The sequence below is a fragment of the Berghia stephanieae genome, unplaced genomic scaffold, assembly GCF_034508935.2.
Source record: "Berghia stephanieae isolate SIO BIC M18660-M18661 unplaced genomic scaffold, UCSD_Bste_1.3 scaffold919, whole genome shotgun sequence".
In the NCBI taxonomy this organism is placed as follows: Eukaryota; Metazoa; Mollusca; class Gastropoda; order Nudibranchia; family Aeolidiidae; genus Berghia; species Berghia stephanieae.
Window position 1 is genome coordinate 1 of NW_027629565.1, and position 7,500 is coordinate 7,500.

A 7,500-nucleotide genomic window follows, 5' to 3' on the forward strand; every position below is an offset into this window, starting at 1 on the left:
TTTTGTTTGTTTGTTTGTTTTGTCTTGGGGGTGGATTTTGGATTTGTTTGTGGGTTGTTCGTTTTGTTTGTTTGTTTTTTTTTGTCTTGGGGGTGGATTTTGGATTTGTTTGTGGGTTGTTCGTTTTGTTTGTTTGTTGTTGTTTTTTGTCTTGGGGGTGGATTTTGGATTTGTTTGTGGGTTGTTCGTTTTGTTTGTTTGTTGTTGTTTTTTTGTCTTGGGGGTGGATTTTGGATTTGTTTGTGGGTTGTTCGTTTTGTTTGTTTGTTGTTGTTTTTTTTTTTGTCTTGGGGGTGGATTTTGGATTTGTTTGTGGGTTGTTCGTTTTGTTTGTTTGTTGTTGTTTTTTTGTCTTGGGGGTGGATTTTGGATTTGTTTGTGGGTTGTTCGTTTTGTTTGTTTGTTGTTGTTTTTTTTTTTTTTTTGTTTTTTTTTTTTTTGTTTTTTTTTTTTTTGTAGTTTGCTTTCTTAAGGTTTTTTTATTTATTTTATTTTATTTAAAAACGAGAGAAAGAGAGAGAGAGAGAGAGAGAGAGAGAGAGAGAGAGAGGGAGGGGGAGGAGAGAGAGAGGTAGAGAGAGAGAGGGAAGGAGAGAGAGAGGAAGGAGAGAGAGAGAGAGGAAGGAGAGAGAGAGGGAAGGAGAGAGAGAGAGAGAGAGGAAGGAGAGAGAGAAAGAGGAAGGAGAGAGAGAGAGAGAGAAAGAAAGAGAGGGATAGAGAGAGAGTGAATGAGAGAGAGAGAGAGAGAGAGAGAGAGATGACGAATGTCAAAAGTTCCGGGCTGTTTATATAACATCTCATAGCGTGTAAAGCAATCAGTGTTTGAACCATGTAGGTCGGGGTTATGGTTTCATCTTCTCGAAGTCAATCACATACGGCCATATTATCATGTTGACAAAATGCTTCTTTTATTAATCTAATCAAATAAACTGTTCCAAACCTGGGACGTCTTTGAAACTGTGCTACAAGAGTTTGTTTTTTAAGGGTTATTCTAATATAATTTATGGAAGAAGAAAAAATTGAGCTTTTATATAGCGCAATAGGCCACGAGGAACATGGAGAAGAATTAAAGAAGCTGATATACAGAGAAGTGGTAAGACCTGGAATGAGATAAAAAAGTTGGCTCAGGATAGAGAAGGATGGAAACTGTTTGTCTGTGACCTATACCCTGACCCAGGGTGAAAAAGGCAATGATGATGATGATGAATATCCACTAAACGTGCTCAAAGCGCTTTACAAAGGGTCCCTGACAAACAGCAACACGTAACATGTCGAACGAGACATGACGTCTGTTAGGCGATATTACATTTTTTTTCCGACAGCGTTGTCTGTGTCCGAAAAATTGTAATATCGCCTAACAGGCGTCATGTCCCGTCCTACATGTTAAATGTTGCTGTTGACCTGGGACCCCTTGAAAAGCGCTTTGAGCACATTTAGTGGATATTACGCTATATAAAGCTCAATTTTTAATTATTTTTTTAAAAGGACCCTCATCTTTGCAAACAGCCTCTCAAACCTGGGATTTTGCAAAATCTTAATTTAAGTCCCATGTTTGAGAGCTTTTGCCTTGAATACGGGCATATAAACCGAAAGGTATCGACTTCGACAGTAGCATCGTTAACATATATCCTGACACTAGAACCGTAGACATCGTTAACATATATCCTGACAATAGAACCGTAGACATCGTTAACATATATCCTGACACTAGAACCGTAGACATCGTTAACATATATCCTGACACTAGAACCGTAGACATCGTTAACATATAGCCTGACACTAGAACCGTAGACATCGTTAACATATATCCTGACACTAGAACCGTCGACATCGTTAACATATATCCTGACACTAGAACCGTAGACATCGTTAACATATATCCTGACACTAGAACCGTAGACATCGTTAACATATATCCTGACACTAGAACCGTAGACATCGTTAACATATATCCTGACACTAGAACCGTAGACATCGTTAACATATATCCTGACACTAGAACCGTAGACATCGTTAACATATATCCTGACACTAGAACCGTAGACATCGTTAACATATATCCTGACACTAGAACCGTAGACATCGTTAACATATAGCCTGACACTAGAACCGTAGACATCGTTAACATATATCCTGACACTAGAACCGTCGACATCGTTAACATATATCCTGACACTAGAACCGTAGACATCGTTAACATATATCCTGACACTAGAACCGTAGACATCGTTAACATATATCCTGACACTAGAACCGTAGACATCGTTAACATATAGCCTGACACTAGAACCGTAGACATCGTTAACATATATCCTGACACTAGAACCGTAGACATCGTTAACATATATCCTGACACTAGAACCGTAGACATCGTTAACATATAGCCTGACACTAGAACCGTAACCATCGTTAACGTATAGCCTGACACTAGAACCGTAGACATCGTTAACATATATCCTGACACTAGAACCGTAGACATCGTTAACATATAGCCTGACACTAGAACCGTAACCATCGTTAACGTATAGCCTGACACTAGAACCGTAACCATCGTTAACATATAGCCTGACACTAGAACCGTAGACATTGTTAACGTATAGCCTGACACTAGAACCGTAACCATCGTTAACGTATAGCCTGACACAAGAACCCTCTAGGACTTGCAGTTTGACGTCATATTTTAGGTTTGTGTAGCGTCTAGTGAGTTGTCGTTACTGGAGCTCATGGAAACAAGTTATTTCAATGGTTGAACTATTGAATACAACTCACGATTTGTTTTCTTTTGTGGCAAAAGACTGACATTTTGACGTCATTTTTTTTGGTCAGTGTCAGGCTATAAGTTAACGATGGCAAAGCTTCGACTCCCCGTCGCGTTGTGTTGCCGAGAGCAGCAAGCCACCTCGCCCTAGCTTACTGTGAGGATCTGCACTGCGGTTGAAGCCTGGGTTATTCTAGCCTTCCCTTGGGATATACCCCAAAGATAAGTCAGTTTCCCCTTGGGGATGAATAAAAGGAATTTTGTTTTTTATTTCTATTTATTACAACTAGTAAAAAGCCCGCAATTTCGCGGGGAAAGAACTATTTTCACTCGATACTGTACTCACCATCATTTAATGAGGGCAGATTGGTAAACAACGTTGTCTGTGTAATTTGGTATATCTTCGGTTGATTTTTCTGTGTGGCCCAACATGAAGTGTAAGCCACTATAGCCTCTGACCCGTGACACAGCAACATACAGTTGTCCGTGTGTGAATACCTGTTGTGGTAAGAAAATCCCCACCTTGCTTAATGTCTGCCCCTGAGACTTGTTAATTGTCATTGCATATGACAATTTTACCGGAAACTGTCTTCTATTTATAATAAATGGTAAGCCTGAATCAGTTGTTGTCGTCAGATTGATTCTAGGGATAAACACTATGTCGCCAGCTCTACTACTGGTAATTATCTTGGCTTCTACTACTTTTGAACCTAATTTAATTATTAACAGACGGGTGCCATTTAGGAGGCCTGATTTAGGATTTATATTTCTAAGCAGCATGACTGACGTGTTGGCTTTCAAATGTAATGCATGTGGAGGAAGTCCGGGAGGTGTAAGTTCGTTCAAGAATTCAATCGGGTATAAGTTGATGTCAGAGTCACTTTGAATGGAATCAGCACTGCGGTAAATTTGTTCAGTTGATGAGGTCAACCTGGACAGAACGGCTGCATTTATTTTGTCAACATTTTCATGGGTTGTAGTCAAAATTGCTCTCTCTGATAGATAACGTTCATCCGCAAAGTTCAGATTCAAAACATTGTATACAGCATTTATCAAGCATTCTGGGTCATTTTCAGGAAGGCATAGCGCTGTAGGTAATTTAACAGAATACTTTCCTATTTCGCTGAAAACCGGCTCTGTACCATTTCCGATGCGGAGAAGCCAATTTGCAAAACAGTTATTGTCATCAGTAACCCTCATGTTCTTGTTCATGTGAAAAATGGTGACAAAATTCCAAATAATTGACTTGTTAAGTGTGACTTAACAACAGGTAGTATTTGCCGAAAATCCCATCCAAGTACAACCACTTTGCCCCCAAAAGGTTTTGAACTGCCTGTTATGTCACAAAATGTCCTGCTCACACATTCAAACACACGCCTGTCCATCATAGGTGCTTCATCCCAAATTATGAGAGAACTACTCTTCAGTAACTTAGCTGTGTCTGATTGGCGACTGATGCTACAGGTGCTGTTATCCGTTATTGGAATAGGATCCAATAGTCATAACGTCACTTCCTTCCTTATGACGCATGGTAACTTAGTAACACTGGCTCTAAACTATCGGAACAATGGCGGACGCCGTATGAAATATTTCTCCGGCGAGCATAAAGGGTATCCAGAGGGGAAAAACCCCATAAATTTGATCATATTTTGACTTTTACACATTCTGATCACAAGGCATATGAAATGTTCTAGCCAGCATGAAAAATAAAAAGTAATGATTTTCTTTGTTTAGAACCAAGATGGCGGCCGTTGCCAGGCGGCGTGACATCAGACTATTGAATCGTATTGGAACTTTGAACGTTGAATGTGCTGTTCTACCACCGTGCTGACAAAAGATCAAAGGTAAAAATATAAATTTAAAGAATACTGGGGATGTAGGAGCTTTCGGAATGTCTCCCCTTCACTTAACTTATGGAAAAACAAACACTCTAGCACGTTTAATAACACTTATGACTAACCTCTCGAGCTAACCCTAATAGAAAAAAAAACAGCTCTCGGACTGCTTTGCACTACCTTTCAATACTTAACAAATCACAAGGGCGGCCGAAAATCAAAACAATGGTCAATTTAGGAAATTTTAAACTTTCACAAATCTATCAAGGTTTGTTCTAGAGTTTTTAAAATACTTCTATATGACAAACTGAATAAATAAATGCCTGACAAAATATCAACGGTGAAAATACAAATTTAAAGAACTACGGGGATGTAGGAGCTTTCGAAATGTCTCCCCTTTACTTAACTTATGGAAAAACAAACACCCTCGCACCTTTAATAACACTTATGACTAACCTCTCGAGCTAACCCTAATAGTAAAAAAAGAATCAAAATGGCGACTGAAATACCTTCATGTGATCAAGTGAATAATATCACTATGAATGCCACGATTTGCTGAAAAATGCCAACACACACACACACACACATGTATACACCACACACAACACACACAAACATACACACACACACACACAAACATATCATAACAAAACTGATCACCGCTAAATCAACAACACAACGGAAGTAATAATAATACTTGATGTCATAAATAGATGACGCAAATTGACAACTGTTTACAGTGTCAAAATTAGTTGATTTTGGGAGCCAAGTGTCGTCGGTACATATTTTATGATATTATCTGTTTGACTCATTGAACTTTCAAGCTGACTTTAAATTATAAAAGGAAATCAAGTTATCTGCTTATCTATCTGTAAAAAAATACATTTCTAATTTTCAAATCTTTCAGTAGAGTTGTGCGCCGTATCAATTTTTTTATTGACTCAAATAAGCACAATGTTCTCCACAATGCTATATTTTTTTAAGAAAGGATACGCAGAGGCAGGTTACATAATGTGATATTATATTTGACAAGGTCTCATTAGAGATCTGACGATAAAAATAGGTTTGTATTTCCGGATCTTAACAAGATGTCAAAATTGTCATCATCATCATCATCATCATCATCATCATCATCATCATCATCATCATCATCATCATCATCATCATCATCATCATCATCATCATCATCATCATCATCATCATCATCATCATCACTATCATCATCAACTACAACAACAACAGCAACATCACCACCATTATCAGCATCATGAACACCATCTCCACTATCACCATCGCCATCATCATCATAATATTATCATCATATCATCATCATCATCATCATCATCATCATCATCATCATCATCATCATCATCATCATCGTCATCACCATCATAATCATAATCATCATCATCATCATCATCATCATCATCATCATCATCATCATCATCTACAACAACTACTACAACAACAACATCAGCAACAAAAACTACAACAACGACAACAGCAACATCATTATCAGCACCATGAACATCATGTCCACCACCACCACCACCACCACCACCACCACCACCACCACCACCACCACCACCACCACCACCACCTCCACCACCACCATCATCATCATCATCATCATCATCATCATCATCATCATCATCATCATCATCATCATCTCATCCACTATACCATCATCTAAACAGTCATTACCAATAAAACTGGGCCAGACTGCTACAGAAATAGACAACGAACGACAAGAGGCGTCCCCATAAGACAACCGCTCCACAAACTAACTAAAACACCTTTTTTTCGTTTTTACTAAGAAACTACTACTTTGAAACAGCAATGAATTAAGAATATTCTCAACTCAAAAATTCATAAACCAGCGAATTCATAGAAAAATCATGTTTCAGAATATTTAATAAACTGAAAAATGTCTTAATTTATCGATGTTTGAAGTACGATAAAACAAATCTGGCCAAAATTGTAAAATTAAAAAGGCCGTTTTGTTCGAGTACAACCGGCACAAAGTCAATCAACAAACTAAATGAGCTGTGAAGATATTGGGTGAAAACCCAGTTAGCTGCCACCCATAATATGCCACTGATAGCCAGGATGTAATTTTAGCGACACGGTGACAAGAGCGGGGAATAGCCGGAAGGAATTGGGCCGCAATCCACATTACTCTTGTCTGACGTCCGTCGGCAAAACGGCAAAACATATTTTGGATAAACATAAAAATAATTTTTGGCCAGAAAGTTTTAACTCCAAAAAAGAAGGTAATCGATTACAACAATACTCGAGGAATCAAAAAAAATCTGAAATGTGACGCTTTGTTTGAAGTCTTAGGTATTAGGTCTTTGCGTAACTTCGGGTTACGAGAAATTAATCGGTAAAATTTGAGGGAAGCAGTTTTCCTGGTCAAAACGGAATTCATGTGTTTTGTCGTTGAACGTGAGTTGTCTGGGTGAGTTTGGGATTTGTCGTTCCTTTTTTGATGTTTTATTTATTTACTTTTTTTTTTTTTGTTTTGCTTTTCAAAACTGTATGTATATGGAAGATAGATTATCATCATGTCCACTTTCCAGAGTATTCTCTCTCTCTCTCTCTTTCTCTCTCTTTCTCTCTTTCTTTCTTTCTCTCTCCGTCTCTCTCTCTTTTCTCTCTCTCTCTCTCTCTCTCTCTCTCTCTCTCTCTGCCTCCTGTTTCTCTCTCTCTCTCTCTCTCTCTATATATATATATATATATATATATATATATATATATATATATATATCTTTCTGCCTCTCTCTCTCTTTCTTTCTTTCTTTCTCCGTCTCTCTCTCTCTCTCTCTCTCTTTTATCTATCTGTCTGTCTCTCTCTCTCTCTCTCTCTCTCTCTCTCTATATATATATATATATATATATATATAT